General features: G+C 35.8%; 1 long non-coding RNA gene across 1 annotated transcript; it reads right to left on the bottom strand.

Annotated features, from left to right (window-relative positions):
- Positions 1–918: 918 nt before the first annotated feature.
- On the bottom strand, positions 919–17,102 carry LOC141371050 (uncharacterized). Its single transcript, XR_012375665.1, has 5 exons — positions 17,005–17,102; positions 15,966–16,025; positions 9,978–10,030; positions 7,571–7,674; positions 919–1,272 (listed from the first exon to the last, which is right to left on the bottom strand). It is a non-coding gene; the product is annotated as an uncharacterized lncRNA (long non-coding RNA).
- Between the last annotated feature and the right edge of the window lie 33 nt (positions 17,103–17,135).

The following is a 17,135-nucleotide window of genomic DNA, read 5'->3' as shown; positions in this document are numbered from 1 at the left end:
TGCTTCACCCCAACACTTGAGTTAAGATACCTAGTATTTCCATTATTCTCTATTTCTATGTATTGCCTAATTTCAATAGTGATTTAGTCTATGATCTGTGAGTTGTATGTTTGTTTTTGTATTTCCAAATGCAGTTTTATCCTAGTCATCTTTGGTTATTGTCGTCTTCCTTAAGGTACTGTCATCAGACACTGAAGTCTCTATGATAGCAATTAAAAATTACTTATATGACATGGCACATCATCACTTTTCATAAATATTTTATATGTGCATGAAAAATGTGCATTCTTCAACTGTTATGGTTCAATATTCTATAGATATTAGTTCTAATTTGGTAATGGTGCTGATCAAACCCTTCAAATTGCTTGCTATTTTAAAAATGTTAATTTCGTGAACTACTGAGAGCTATGATGACATAACACCGTGACATTTGTCAATCTCTCCTTGTAGGTGGATTATTTCACTTTCTTCTCTCTCTTTCCGCCTCATCCTTTCCTTCTCCCTCTCTCCTCTGTTGTTAGGTAGACACAATTTAAAACTTACAAGAGATTGTTAAATTGAACATTTTGCCATTATGCACTGATGCTCTTTAACTCTGCTGTTTTGCAATGTAATGGAGTTTTGTTTCAGTTTAATTTAACAAGTGTCTTTTCACTGTGAAGTTTAGCCCAGTTAGTGTGATTGTGATAATCAATTGTTTTCATTATTTTCCCTACCATCTCATGATTATTTCCTATTTCTACACTTTCCTATTTTCTCCTTTCTTGACCTTGTTGTTTTTTCTTCAGTTTCATTTTATTATTCATTTTTCCTACTTCTAATTTTATTCCTTAAATGGTTATTTTTAAATTTTATCATACAAATTTAGATTTAAAAATATAAAATTAATCCATATTTTAGTCACCCTCACAAAATTTATTTAATACTTAATAAATCTGTTTATGTAGTGAAAAGAAGGGCCATATGTACCCCAATGTTCATAGCAGCAATGTCCACAATAGCCAAACTGTGGGAAGAACCGAGATGCACTTTAACAGATGAATGGATAAAGAAGATGTGGTCCATGTATACAATGGACTATTACTCAGCCATCAGAAAGGATGAATACCAGGGCGCCTGGGTGTCTCAGTCGTTAAACGTCTGCCTTCAGCTCAGGTCATGATCCCAGGGTCCTGGGATCAAGTTCTGCTTTGGGCTCCCCGCTTGGTGGGGAGTCTGCTTCTCCCTCTCCCACTCCCCCTGCTTGTGTTCTCTCTCTCGCTGTGTCTCTCTCTGTCAAATAAATAAAATTAAAAAAAAAAAGAAAAAGAAAGGATGAATACCCAATTTTGCATCAACATGGACGGGACTAGAGGAGATTATGCTAAGTGAAATAAGTCAAGCAGAGAAAGTCAACTATCAGATGGTTTCACTTATTTGTGGAACATAAGGAACAGCATGGAGGACATTAGGAGAAGGAAGGGAAAAACAAAGGGAGGAATTGGAGGGGGAGACAAACCATGAGAGACTATGGACACCGAGAAACTGAGGGTTTTAGAGGGGAGGGGGCTGGGGGGATGGGTTAGCCTGGTGATGGGTATTAAGGAGGGCACATATTGCATGGAGCACTGGGTGTTATATGCAAACAATGAATCATGGAACACGACATCAAAAACTAATGATGTACTGTATGGTGACTAACATAATATGATAAAATTAAATTAAATTAAAAAATGTAAATAAAATTGGAATATTAAAAAATAAATCTGTTTATGCCTTTCCCAATTTACATGCTATTATTGTGCAACATTTTCATTCTGTCCTTTTTTTAAACACCACTAATTAAAAATTATTAATTTTTTAAGCAAAGTTTATTTAAATTTACCTATAGATTTACCAACTTAATTGCACCTTAATCCATCCCTTTGTTGTTATTTAATAGAGGCATATATGGTTAATTTTATGTGTCATCTTGACTGGGTTACAGGATGCCCACCTATTTGGCTAAACATTATTTCTGGGTATGTTTGTATGGGTATTTCTGGATGAGATTATCATTTGAATTGGTCTATTTTTAGTAAATTCTTAGCTTTTTACATGAAAATAATCTTTTTTCATAATTTTTCTTCAAAGATAGTATTCCTGAGTACTCAATTAGAGGCTGATTTTTATTTTGTCGTAAAGAGAGTATTCCTTTATCTTAATTCCAATCTTTGCTTAAAAGGCTTCCTACAGTCTAGTGGTTTTATTGATTTGTCCTTTATCTCTATCTGCTTTAAGATTTTCTTTTTGTCTTTGGTGTTCTTATGTTTTATTCATATATGTCTAGGTGTGGATTTTTATTTACTTATTTACATGCCTTCTTCATTCCCTGCTTCTTATCTGTTTTCCATTTGTTCTGAAAAGTTCTCAGTCTTGATCTCTTCAAATGTTTTTTTTTCTTTTTATATGTTCTCTTTGTGGGACTCAGGTTAGAGACATATGATGCTTTCTCTATATATACTCTATTTCTCTTTTACATGTGCTGCATTCTAGGTTATTCAGACTTTCATATTTATTTTATATTATGTGACTGATAACTTCAATATCTAAAGTCCATATAATTATCAATGTTTTTACTGTTGTTTTTGCTCACTTTTACTCCTGAAAGCAAGATTCTGTGTGTGTTTGATAATCTTTGTCAACTGATATTTTTTTTTAAAGTATTTTATTTATTTATTTGTCAGAAAGAGAGGGAGAGAGCACAAGCAGGGGGAGCAGCAGGTAGAGGGAAAAGCAGGTTCCCCACTGAGCAAGGAGCCCAATGTGGGACTTGATCCCAGGGCCCTGGGATTATGACCTGAGCCAAAGGCAGATGCTTAACCAACTGAGCCACCCAGGCGACCCTCAACTGATATTTTCTTGATATGTGAGAATACTGATGGTCTATTTGTTTTTTTTTTTTTTTTTTTTGTAAGAGAGAGAATATTTTCATTTAATTTTGCTAAGTTCCAGAAGCCAATACTATGCCATGGAAAGTTTCAGAAAGTTCCAAGTGCCCCAATAGTTAGATAAAGTGGTGGTAAAAAATAAACCTTGAATTTTAATGGCTTATGATGGTATTTGTAATTGTTTTTATATATAAAAATATAGATATGCAAAATACAGCATACAAAGTATATTTGTATTTAGAATGTACAAAAAATACAAAAAAATAAATTTTGTTTTATAATATGTTTATATAACTATATTATTTCTCACTCATGCTGTTTGTTTTTAATGGGCAACTCATTGACTGACTAAAGTATATCTTGTTCTTACCTCAAGATCTAGGCCATCTGGAATGCTGCTAGTCACTAGGAAAGAGGGAAAGCTATCTAGCTAATTGTATATAATTTCTGAAAGCTTTTTCCTAGAGATCACACAAATCACTTCAACTCTCATTTTATTGTCCAAAGCAGGTTCCATGGATGTATTTCATATAAAAAACTGAAGTGTGCTTCCAACATCCTCCTTTCATTACTTCCTGATTTTGTTAGGTTTAACGTTTATTCTATGGTTCTAAGATTTACACTGAATTTCATAACTAAATTTTCCATTTTCTTCATATCTTAGTTTTATATCTAAGTGGATTTCTTTTTTTACCACCAGTGCTTTCCAACTGTGGCTTCTCAGTTATTGAGATCTTAATTTTGATTCATCTTTTTTTTTCCTTGCATTTCATAATCAAAATTTTAAGACAGGCTTTTGGACTCTATTTCATGGTTTCCTGCATATTCATGAATTTATTTCTTTTATACTAAAATGTCAACTTAACTGAATATAAAAAGTCTTGAGTCACGCTTCTCTTTCATATGTACTTCATAAATATTTCACTCATTTTTAACATAGGATCCTGTGCAAATGCCTAATGTCATTCATATTTTTCTTTTTTGCATGATTTGTCCCCTGGATGCCAATAAGATGCTTTTAATTTTTTTTAAAGGCTTTATTTTTTTATTTGAGAGAGAGAAATAGAGAGAGAACACAAGCAGGGGGAGGGGCAGGCAGAGGGAGAGGGAGAAGCAGGCTCCTCCCTGGGTTGGATCCCAGGGCCCTGGGATCATGACCAGAGCCAAAGGCAGATGCTTAATGACTAAGCCACCTAAACCTTTGGATTTTTAAATATGTGTTTTATGTTCATGTATTACTGTGTTCTGTTCTCATAATTGGTATTACTGAGTATATGTTCTGTTCTCATATTTAGTAACAACAATTATGCATATATTGTATTTCCTTTCTTTTCAATATCTATGATTTGATCTGTTTTATTTAGTCTTTCTTTATTCAACTTGTATTTGATTCTCTCACTTTTGTTCTTATGTCCCAATATATAGAATACAAATGTGTATGTATATATGTATACACTGCTTCTAACGTTGATTTCTATAATTTTTTTAAAGATTTTATTTATTTATTTGACAAAAAGATAGAGAGAGAGAGCACAAGTAGGCAGAGAGGCAGGCAGAGGGAGAGGGAGAAGCAGGCTCCCCGCGGAGCAGGGAGCCCGATGCAAGGCTGGATCCCAGGACCCTGGGATCATGACCTGAGCCGAAGGCAGCGGCCCAATCAACTGAGCCACCCAGGTGCCCCTGTAATTGTTTTATCTCACATTTTTTTCTGAGTCTGTGATCTTATTTCACATTTCTAGTCTTACTAATTTTTTTCTTCATTTTTTTTTAATTCGTTTGAACTCAAGAAGACTCGATTAATTAGAAACTAGCTTCTGATTCATGGTAAGTTTCTTCTAGTGTTATTTTCTTTATAAGCTTTTCTCTTCTTGCATTTCTCTTTTCCTACTCATTTAATTTTTTATTTATGTGTATGTCATTTATTTCTGATTTTAATTTCAAATAGGGCATGTTTACCTGGTTCATATATTTGCTGAAATTAATTATGGATGAGAGGTTAAAGCTGAAGTGCCAGAAGTTTAGGACACACTTTCACCATCTCTGTTTTGTCATCTCCTCGAGGGAAGTCTCCTCTCATTATTTACCTTCCTCATGTCTTGAGCAGAAAGTCTTCAGAGTTTTCACAGGAAAGCCCTATGCTCCAGGTGTCTATGATGTTTTTACCAGCTATTTATTTTTGCCTGGCTTTGATTAGCTATCACCAAGATGACTCTCTTTTTGTTCACTTTCTGAAAAGATGACATATTTACGTAGCTTCTTATTCAGACTTCCTTACCTCATCAGCCTTGCTTTAGAACACCTGTATTCCACTCACACCTTCCAAGTAAGGTTTCCTTGATCCTTTCAGAGCTGTGTCATCTACTTTGAGGGAACTCTGCACTATTTAAAGTATCTCTAGAACTTTGTACTTGCTCCTGACACCTTCTGCCATTTTGGTCCCAATAATTTTTTTTTTTAATTTCTATTTGGAGACTGTGATTTGGGCTTTGACTGTCCCCGTGTCCCATTGAAGACATAGCAGCCTTCATTTTTTATATTTGATTGTTGTTTCATTTGCCATTTAGAAGAAAACAAATAAAATTACGGAAGGGAAGAATGCTTAGTTTACTGAAGTTGGATAAAACTGGTCAGTAAAAATATTTCTAATTGCTTATCTTTTAAAGCCTGTTTTTATTATAAAATGTTTTACATTTTTCTATGGGATCAGGTGGTATGATGCTTTGTGGTGAGTGTGTAATTACTGCAGAATGCAAAATTTGGGACCTGAACATGGAATATTGGTGCATGCCAAGAATTTGAAAATTAACATCCAAACAGCAGTGGAATTTGCTGAAAAACAAAATGTAAAGTTGTTATATCACTTAGTTTTATTAGGAAATCATTCTGATATCGGGCCAAAAACAACTAGTAATTATTCATAGCATCATTGAAGAGGTTGCCATATGTGATATAAATATACTTATTAGTTAGGAATTTTTGGGGGTACAAGTGATAGAAATTCAGCTGAAACCATCTTAAGTAAAAAGAGAATTTATTGATTCCTATGACTGGGTATTCTAAGAGTGGTGCTTCCTTTGTCTTGTGTTGCTGCAAAATGCCGGTTATTTTTAAGCCATTCATATGAAGAATACATGTTGTTCCTAGTTAGAAACCCCAGCAGAAAGAGAATTTCTTGGCCCCGATATCCATACATGAAAGAGTCCTCTTTCCTATTGTCCATACTGCTTGACACAACTTGGATCATGTCCATGCAGGTATGTGAGAATGGGTGGTAGAATCCCACCACGATCAAAGCATATGCAGAGTCACTGAAGTCTATTCTGTTTTGTCTTGAAAGGGATTAGGGGAAAGAAGAAATCATAAGACTGGTCTATTTCAGTGATCTTTATTCTTTAGTTGCAGATTGAAAAACCAACGATCCAGGGTATTTACCCTTGTAGCTCCAAGTTTTGTAGGAAATCCTAGGTTTAAAGATGTTCTGGTGGAAGTGAATGAACTAGGCCCCAGAGCTTCTGCAATCATCTTAAATCACAGGGAGAAACACGGAAGGCAGGGCAATTAAATGTAGAGGAACTGAGTCTTTTGTGACATCATATCACTATATCATGTCTTGGTTAAAGCGGCTCTTCCTCTGATTTTCTCCATATGTGAGATAATAGATTTCTTCAGTTTTTAAAAGGCATTGTAGATCAGTTATTCTGTTACTAATAAACCAAAACATGGCAAGTAATATAGCAGGACGTTTTGAGCCTTAGCCTTCACTAATAGTGTCAAAATCTCCTTTTCTGAGAATTAAAAATCTACTAATCTGGACATACATTCACCTTAATGTTCTTCCTGTAATGCCTATTGTTGTTTCTAGAATCTTCCCCTTATATAGGATATCCACATTTCATTTTTGACTTGACTTGTTGACTTGGTTCTTCCTTCAGAGTCCAATTCAGCTTCTGCAGTAACTCTAATATGGATTACTTTATTATTATTTAGTGATGATTTGGGCATTTGTATTTTCTCTCCTATTTGACTCATTCTTTCTTATTAGCTCTCACATGACTCCAGCATAAATAAATGACCTACCTTCTAGTTTGTTCTTTCTTTCTTTTCTTTTTTTTTTTTTTAAAGATTTTATTTATTTGACAGAGAAAGACACAGTGAGAGAGGGAACACAAGCAGAGGGAGTGGGAGAGGGAGAAGCAGGCTTCCCGCTGAGCAGGGAGCCCGATGCGGGGCTCGATCCTAGGACCCTAGGATCATGACCTGAGCCGAAGGCAGACGCTTAATGACTGAGCCACCCAGGCGCCCCTAGTTTGCTCTTTCTAAGTGACTGAGTTCACCTAGGAACTGGGCATCAGTCCTTCTTCTGTGATTGGGTTTATCAGGGAGCTGATCCTCAGCAAGATTTTTAAACATTGAAGAATAATGGGAAGGAAGGAAAAATTGGTGGGAAAAATAAAAAACAAAACTTTTTGAATTTATTACTTTCACAATCTTGATCCCATTTGACCCATGTTCTAGTATGTTAAACTATGGATAAATTATATTTGAAGTGTTGCTTGGGTAAAACAGATAATCATAGAGAAATCATGGCCTTATACAATTTAGTAGTTAACTACTAGGAAAATAATCTATTAATGATATAGGAAATTAGTTGAAAAACTCACTTTTGGCTGTCTGGTCATTAACATCTGATGCATTCAGCTTTTCTGTACCACAGTGTGCAACTTGGTGATTTTCCCAGGGCTCAAGTCCAAGCGAAGCTCATAGGCTTGTAGGCAAAAAGACCAGAGCATAAATTAGAGTTGTTTCTTATTTATGTTTCCTAAATCTGAGTGAATGCCTTGTTAAAAATGTTAGTCCTAATGTATATATCATATACATTACATCATATATTGTGTTTCTGCATACTAACCAGTATTTCAATATATTTTGTATTGATATTTCAGTAGGAGGTGATGAACTTTCCTCTTAATTATTGATTTGGCTATGACATTTCCAGATTGCTTTTTGCCATATCCTTATTTTCTGCAACTGTAAGGTTTGCGTGGACCCAGTGTAAAAATTGCATTACTCATTTAGCTCTGTAGCACATGTTCAGCTTGTTGCATCTGAACTCAATATGGTGCATATTTTTTTTCTGCTTTGCATGTGAATATAATTCAAGATGCTTGTTTTAATTTTAAATGCCTACATGATCTGGCTTCTAACTAGAGAATATTTAAGGTACTTTTCTGATTATCCATATTTATTATTTCCATGGGAGTTCAGAAGAATCACTGAACAGCCAGATTTTTTTCTTTGTAACTTTAGTACATTATATGTTGTTTCAATTGCTCTGAGGATACATACTTTAGTTTATCTCTTAAAAGGTAATCAAAGCTGTTCAACCAGTTGTGTGAAATTTGAAAAGCATAATTAAATTCATTAGTTGCTAAACAGCAAAGATGAGTTTATATTAAGAAAAAGACTTCTAAATGTGTGGATGCCTACATTTAGGAAAACACGTAATAAAAATGACAAATTATGTGGTGAACACCATTCTAAAATATTTAGGTGTATTAATGGACTTGATCCTCCAAAAATAAGCACTCTAATTATTCCATTATGTAGAAGGGGAAAATGAAGCACAGTGAATAAATTGCTCAAGGTCAAGCAGCAAATAAATGCCAGTGTCAGGTTCTAAATCCAAGCAGTCTAGAATCAGAACTTGTATATTTGATCACAAAGAATACAGCTTTCCAGGTAGTTGGATGGATGGATTGGGAAGCAATGGGGCCAGGTGTAAGGGGAGGCAAAGAGTAAGGGTAGGTTTTAGGTCAAGCTCTACCCACTGCTGGAATTCAGAGCCTAATTACTAAGAATTTGTGTGTGTGTGTGTGTGTGTGTGTGTGTGTGTGTGTGTGTGTAAAAGACAGGATACAATTTTTGTACCCTTCAGGTTAGAGTGATCTAAGGGTGAAAAGGTAGCATTTTCACTGAAAATGAGATACATTTTAGCTCACTACTTTCCAACGATACATGCAACATGTCAAATGAAGTAGTCCAATCTCAGAGAACTAAAAAAAAGGTGAAATCATGAATAATATATCACCTTTACACGTCACCCTCTTCAATGATATACCTTTAGCTTCAGTGATATATCTCATATTCTATAATTTTGTTCTTTTCCTGAAGACTGAAAATAGAAAGCTGAAGTGAGCTAAGTAGCTGCTGCTTATGGCCATACCTCTCGATTTCCACTCTTTTTTCAATCTCTAAGTATGAATATCCAACATCTTGTCATTAATATCAGTATTTACAATTTTCAAAATTTCATTCTTGTTTTTGTATAATAGAAAAATGTATAGTAAATGCTCATTTTTTAAATAATTTGTACACCCAAACTGTACAAATCAAGATGGTAATGACCACAGAGTCACCATTTAATATTTTGAAGTGGAGCTATATGAAAATAAATAAAAATCCAAATTTGGTATATAAAGGTAATATAATTAATGTTTACAACATATGTAGGTAAATAAAATATGTGAATGTCAAGGATCTTATGTATTCATATATACCAGTAACCTCAATGTATCTAATGCTGTTGTGAATTAAAAAACTGAAAATTTTCTAATCTTTTTTGACTTGTTATGTACTGTGTTTGCACCACCATGTTATTTGCAATGAAAACTACTGTTAGCTTGTGGCCTAGGGACATTGCATGATAATCAGGAAAATTGGACTTCCATATCATTTATACTGAAGTGGCTGCTGAGTGACTTATTTTAGCTTTTTTTCTTTTTTTTGCCTCTGTTTAATCATCTTCAAAATGAGAAGAATATCTAGTCTGTTAATATAAAATGCTATCAAATTATTATACATTTTAAACTAAAGAGTCTGGGGTCATTTTGAATACTGGAATGAACAGATAGTAATTTTATATAATAAGTTGTTGGTATATTATAGAAATAATACAGAAATCACCTCAAGTTTTCCTCCTTACAAATTAATTTCTAAATCAGAGGAATCAATAAAGTCAATGACAATATTTCAATGCAAGAAAAACCATTTCAATTACTATGACCATACCTTATATGCTTTTTTCCTTCATGAAAACATTACTGTATTTCTCAAATCAAACCCTGCATGAGAAAGAATTTATTACATCTCAATATAAGGCTCTGACAAATGCTTTTTAAATCTTCATGCCTTACTTAGTTTTGTGTGACACGTGCACATGCATACATATACAATCATTTAAAAACAATGTCTAAATGCACAATGCAATTTTCCCAGATTGTAATGGAAAAATCTAGGTAATTACTTGAACAAACCTATCCCCCCCCCTTTTTTTTTTTTACCCTTCCTTACTTTCCTTTCTTGTTTTTTATCATTCAGCAAACTTTGTTTTCAAGTCCATACTATTACACCAGGCACTACTCATGCTAGCAAGACCAACAAGGTCCTTACCCTTACAGAGCTTCCATTGTGTTGGGAATGGAGGGGCAAGGAAAAAATAAAGCAAAGAAATAAACACAATAAAGTTAGATACTGTTAATATTTTAAAGAGATATTTGAAATTGGTCATAGAGTAGTTTGATATAACAGAGAGTGACTAGGTAGCATCTTTGTGTTGGGTGAGTAGGGAAGTTTTCTATGATGAAGTGATAAAGAAATTATAAGGCAGTTGTGGGAAGAGGGGAAGAAAAATATCAGGACAAACAATTGATGGGAAGTCCCTCAGGTGGAAAAGAAGGTAATTGAGGCTGGAACAAAGTGGATCAGTAGGGAATTAATAGGGCAATTTTATAATTCTATTTCATAATTTAGATTACCAACTGGTAAACATAAATATCTACTGGTCTTGACCATAAAACTTCTCTCTCAGCTATATTAGGAAGAGTATGCATTTGGAAGACACAAAATCAAGGTTTTGAATCTTGGCCTGGCACCTTGTAGCTGGGCGATAACATCTTAGCCTGTTTTCCCTTCCTTTAAATTTGGACAATGTTATTTAATTTTCAGAATTGTTGCAAAGTCCTGACTCGATATGTGCCACATAGTAGTTACTCACACTGTAGCTATTCATTTTCAAATATTTCAAGCTCTGATGCTTGACAAAGCTATGACCTCATCCATTCATACATGTAGCTTCTCATTCCCTTACTAGTCATCCACTGATTGACAACAACTGTGAAAAAGGCAAAGTGGTAGCTGTCATTCCTTGCTTTAGCAGGCTAGGAGATGACAAGGGTCAGGGCTGAGGGATGATCATGAACAAGGTGCCTTCTCTATCAATGAGCAGGATTTGGGACACTACCAACATAAGGATCCAAGATAAAAACTGGAGTTTTCCCAACCTGCTGGAGGTTTTTCCTCACCAAAAGTGAATAATGAAGAATAATGTGGGTGTTATTCCTGGATTACTGTAGAAGAACATGCTTCAAAGTTATTGAAGCACATTTGGCACTAAATAGTTCTCCCTTTGCCTCTATATTCTCCCTCCGAAAACTCGGTCAAGTGAAGATTGTTTAGAAGCAGATACATGGAAATATGTATTACTGTTAAGAATGATGCTGAGTAAGATGTGCATTTAGAGGTAGCTATGAGAAGAGGGAAGAAAGCAAGAAGGAAGATCACAGAGGGTATTACTACTAATACAATAGAATGTCACCTGTCTCCTGACAGGTTTCCAGTATAAGGTTTGCATTCACATTTCACCTCTCAGCCAAGTTTTATTTTTAGAATGACAAACAACCCCAGAAGTATTGGGTAAATAATGTTAAGTATTGGCATAACTTCTTATGAAGTCTCCAAATGGCCTTCCCCTATGCTACTTTACCTGTGCCTTTTTTCAGGTGGAATTTGTGAATCAAGTATGGTATTCTGCCTTTTCATTTTCTCTCTACTGCTTCTTCTTTTCAATGTTACTGAAATAGAAATGATTCTGCTCATGTAGCTGGACATGCTTAGAATATAGGACAGGCTTTGTTACCTTTTTGCCCCTGTAGACAGAATCTATTTGAGCTTGAATCAAGGGTCACAGAATAAAACTAATCAAGAATATAGAGAAACACATGTCTCTATACTCTGGTGGGAGAAACTGAATTCCCTCTGGATTTGTGCCCAGCTCGCTAATCCATCCCTTCTCCCTGGACTCCTTTGTGGGCTCCATCTCCGCACGACTCCGCTCACAGTACTAAGGGTCAGGTGTATTTATTCTTCCTCTGTTGCAACAGCCACCTCTATACTGATGCTCCCTAATTTGCTATCTCTGGACAAAAATTTGCTCCTGGTATTAAAACTCACATATCCAAACTTTCTTGACTCCTCCATTTGACCTTCTGCTGATGGCTCCAAGTGTAATAATTTGCTCACTCAAACCTATTTCTGTATTCGCATCTTGCCCAACAGTACTACTTGTCACCTATTTACTCATCCTCAGAGCCTAGAGAATATCAATTCTTCGTTCTCCATTAACTTTCACAGTCTCTCAATTATCAAGTCCTGTCAATACGGTCTTCTGAATTTCCTATAGATCTGTCCTCTACTTTCCATCTGCAATGTAACCGCTGCCTCATTTCAGACAATTGGCAAAGCTCACCTGAAATACTGTATAGCTCATAAACAATCTCCCTTCTTCCATGCTTGTCCCCCTCACCAGTCAGTTATATACACAGCGACCATGTGATTGTTGTCACTTTCTGATTTAAAATCCTCAAAAGAGTCATTACTGTGTTCAGTTAGAACCCACATTTTTTGGCATGGTACCCAAGGCCCCTCCAGATGTAGTTCTTAGTAAATGGTTGCCAATCTTCCTGCTGATTTTTCTCCCTCCCTTTCTGCTCCCTCCTCATGTAGGCACCCACCCTGAGATCCAACTACATACTTTTGCACTTGCTGGAATCTGCCATTACTTTTTCTTCTTTTTTTTGGTTTATTTATTTATTTATTTATTTATTTATTTATTTATTTATTTATGAGTAATCTCTACACCCAACCTGGGGCTTGAACTCACAACCCCCAGAGATCAAGAGTCACATGCTCTTCTGACATAGACAGCCAGGTCCCCCTGCCATTGCTTTCTCATGTTAATTATTTGTACCTGTATATTTGCTGCTGCTTCTGCCTCCACCTTACTCACTCACTCATTTTTTTTCATCCCTTAGTATAGACCAGAATTAGATGTCTCTATGTGCTCCTTAGCAACAGAGCAGGGAGTGTTAATTACTAGTGTGACCTTTCACATTCTAGTATGGCTATTGGATGGTCTGTCCTCCCAAATGTACTCCTCCTCCTCTCACCCTTTAGACCATGAGAAGTTCAAATCATAGTAACTACTTAATAAATATTTGTTAAAAAATAATTGAAAACATGTTTTCTTCACTCTGAGATGTTATGTAGCTAAATGATGCTATCAGAATAGATGTGGAATATGCTTTTTCTGTCTCCACAGATGAAGCATCTATGAAGTGTGTAGCCTAACTATAGAAAGTTGCTTTTTTCTTTTAAAAATTCATTCTCAAATAGCTTTTACAGGGTAAGTAGACATAATCATTGATGGTTTGAGAATTTTGTCAAAAAATGATATATGTTATATGCCCATGCTCTTTAGTTTTAGGTAAAAACAAACAAAAACCTCATCATATTCTATGATTCCAACTATGTTCATTATTCACAAGATAATTATCAATAAATTTTTTTGTTAATAAAATCATTCTTCACTCATGGGAATGAATCCTTTCTTTTTATATTTAAATATTAGCATAATCATCAAAGTACAGAAATCAAAACTTTAAGAATTTTTTTCTTATTGAAAAAAAGGCAGAAACTAGAAGATATTCTCAAAAGTATTCTTCAGAATAGAGCTACCATACGATCCAGCAATTGCACTACTGGGTATTTACCCAGAAGATACAAATGTAGGGATCTGAAGGGGTACGTGCACCCTGATGTTTATAGCAGCAATGTCCACAATAGCCAAACTGTGGAAAGAGCCAAGATGTCCATCAACAGATGAATGGATAAAGAAGAAGTGGTATATATATACAATGGAATATTATGCAGCCATCAAAAAGAATGAGATCTTGCCATTTGCAACGACAACGTGGATGGAACTGGAGGATGTTATGCTGAGCGAAATAAGCCCATCAGAGAAAGACATGTATCATATGACCTCACTGATATGAGGAATTCTTAATCTCAGGAAACAAACTGAGGGTTGCTGGAGTGGGGGTGGGGTGGCTGGGTGATAGACATTGGGGAGGGTATGTGCTATGGTAAGCGCTGTGAATTGTGCAAGACTGTTGAATCACAGATCTGTACCTCTGAAACAAATAATGCAATATATGTTAAGAAAAAAAAAAGAAGATAGCAGGAGGGGAAGAATGAAGGGGGGTAAATCGGAGAGGGAGACGAACCATGAGAGACGATGGACTCTGAAAAACAAACTGCGGGTTCTAGAGGGGAGGGGGGTGGGGGGATGGGTTAGCCTGGTGATGGGTATTAAAGAGGGCACGTTCTGCGTGGAGCACTGGGTGTTATACACAAACAATGAATCGTGGAACACTATATCAAAAACTAATGATGTAATGTATGGTGATTAACATAACAATAAAAAATTTAAAGGAAAAAAGTATTCTTCAGAAAAAAAAATTAAATCTAGAGAATCAGTCTTCTTCCTTATCCTCATTCTTGATACTTTCTACTCCATCAGCATAATAAATCAGAAGATTTTTGGTGAGTACTCTTGTTAGTGTGGGACCAAGAGAGTCTATTGCTCTGATCTACACTAGATGTTAATTAAGGGGCTTAAGAAAACCACTGAGTAAGGTGCAAAATTGTGACGTATAGAACCACATTTAAAATTGTTTCTAAAAATCGAGTGTCATGTTACGGTAGAATGAAAGCTTTCATACACACAGAGAGAAAAAGAGTATATGAAATGGGATATTAAAAGAGCACAGTGAAAAAAGGAAACCAAGATAAAAAGAGTGAGAGAGGAAAATATATTTTAACAGCAGGAAATGACATGACATGACATAAAAAAAACAGAATAAAAGTGTAGAAAGACAGGTGGGAGAACTAAAAGTCAAAATTAACAACAAAAAAATAAAATCTGCTTAAAGAAAAATGAAAAAATATAAAGGAGAGCAAAAGGATCTTTCAATTATAAATTTAAGTTTCAGTGCCCAAATATTGTTTTATTTTAAGAATGTCAGGATAGTATTTTTTATATTGCATTATTTTTAGAATTTTCTTAAATTTAGAAGTGTAATAAGATTCTTCACTTTGACAATGTGAAAGCACACAGAACATCAGTGTATCATTACTGCAGTGGTCTCCAACTGGTTTGGCTTGGCACATCACGATACTTTGTACCATTTGTATCCATAACAGCTGGGCTCTGACACTATTAGCTGAGCAGGATTTTAGTTATTTCTTTAAATTTTTTTCTTTTTAATGCATTTGCTTCCTCCTAAAATGTTATCTGGGCACTTGGAAGCCAAATAATTAAGTCTGTGACAATAAAATAAGGGTCCACAGCCTTTTTTAAAGTAAAATGTTATTGCTTTACTCTCTAACCTCCAGCTACTCAGGAGTCTAACACTCAATAGATAATTTTTTTCTTTTTTAGTGTCCTTTTTTTTTTTTGTCTGTTACTGATATTAAATATTTTAGTTTTATGCCAAATGTCTAAAGGCAGACTATTAAAAATATTAACCTGGATTATTAAACAAATAAACTTCATAGAGTTATCGTAATGGCAGATGATAAGCTCCAAAATACAAACCCGTTATTTTCTACCCCCACCCCCAAACTAACAATGTAGTGATATAACTTTCTCATTTGGCAAAGTGATTACCAAAGTTCATGAGAAAGAAACATAAACAAATACATAATTCTGGAGCTACAGTAAATGTGAAAAAATATTAATTTTCTAAGTTTAAAAGCTTTTAATGAGTCTCAACACAGATTTGCTGAGATTTTGCTATTTTGAAGGTACTATGCTAGAAAGATAAGCCACAGGAGGGGAGGAGACCAGAATATAATAAGTACTAAAAGCAAAATACTCACAGGGGTATGAAGTGTTGAAAGGAAGGAAGGCATCATCATTAGCTGGAAGAATCAGGAAATCTAATAAAGGATATGTCATTTGAGATGGGTCAGATTTGGAAGATAGAGAGATAGGGTATGATTACTTTATTTCTACTGTGATTCTTCAAGTTTAGGTACTCATCCTATTTTATCTGATACTATCTTTTCGCTGATTTCTTCTTGCATTTCCAACTTTGTGTCTAAACCCTCCACCACGTGAACTGAGAATTAACCATACCAAATTAACCCCTGCCTCCTGAATAAACCAAACGTTTTTTTCAAATCACTTTGCCCCCACCCCTACTATTCTCCCTGCTCGCTTCACTGCTTTCTTCCCTCACCTTACATAGGTTGCGAACGAATATGGAAGGTTTTGTTCACTTTCAACATCTTTCTTGATCCCCTCCATGAATTAAGTGTGTTATCTCACAGGGACTTCCAAATCTCTTTATCTGAGGTTTGATTACTGTGTCTCATATTAGGTATCAAGATTCCTGAGGGCATGGGGGATGGGTGGTAAAGTCTCTGTGTCTTCAGGCCCAGTGCCTCTCAGGTGGTTTTAAGTACTGAGTGTCTGCGTATACCCTGATGAAATCAGAGCTTGGCAGAAGACAATCTGCACAAACAGAACTAGGGCTTGTACAGCGGCTGATACTGTAAAACCAACTCAGGACTCTTGGATTCACTTCTTCCTCTGACAGGGTGGGCCACTAAGAGGGGCATTCCGACGGCTAAGGCCGTGCAACCTGGAAGCCGACAGCGCTACTAAGAGCAGGAACAGTAATTTAACTGACACTGCTAGTACAAAGTCCTCCGTGCGTTTCGATGAGCTTTCCCAGCCATCATCTAAATATTTCTATTCAGCGGCCTAAAGTGGCCCCTTCATTCTTATCCAGAATCCGGGAAACACCTTCCTTTCTTTCAGACTGTGAGAAAAAAAGAAAAAAAAAGGGGGGCTTTCCTGAGGCTGGGAACGGGGATTCCCTCTCCACGTTCGTGCACTTTCCACCCCGCTTACCCGAGCTGAAGGCGAGCACAGCGAAGGCGCGTGGGGCATCTGGGAACACTCCCGACACCCTGTGGCCCCCGCCTCCGGGAGAAGGGTCTGAAGGCCGGGAATCCGCTAATTAGGCTCGCCCCCATTGGTTG

This window comes from Callorhinus ursinus, unplaced genomic scaffold, assembly GCF_003265705.2.
Source record: "Callorhinus ursinus isolate GAN/ISIS: 27379988/994484 unplaced genomic scaffold, GSC_fseal_2.0 scaffold54, whole genome shotgun sequence".
Lineage (NCBI taxonomy): Eukaryota > Metazoa > Chordata > Mammalia > Carnivora > Otariidae > Callorhinus > Callorhinus ursinus.
The sequence above is the reverse complement of the archived record's forward strand: the minus strand, read 5'-3'. Positions and strand labels throughout refer to the sequence as shown.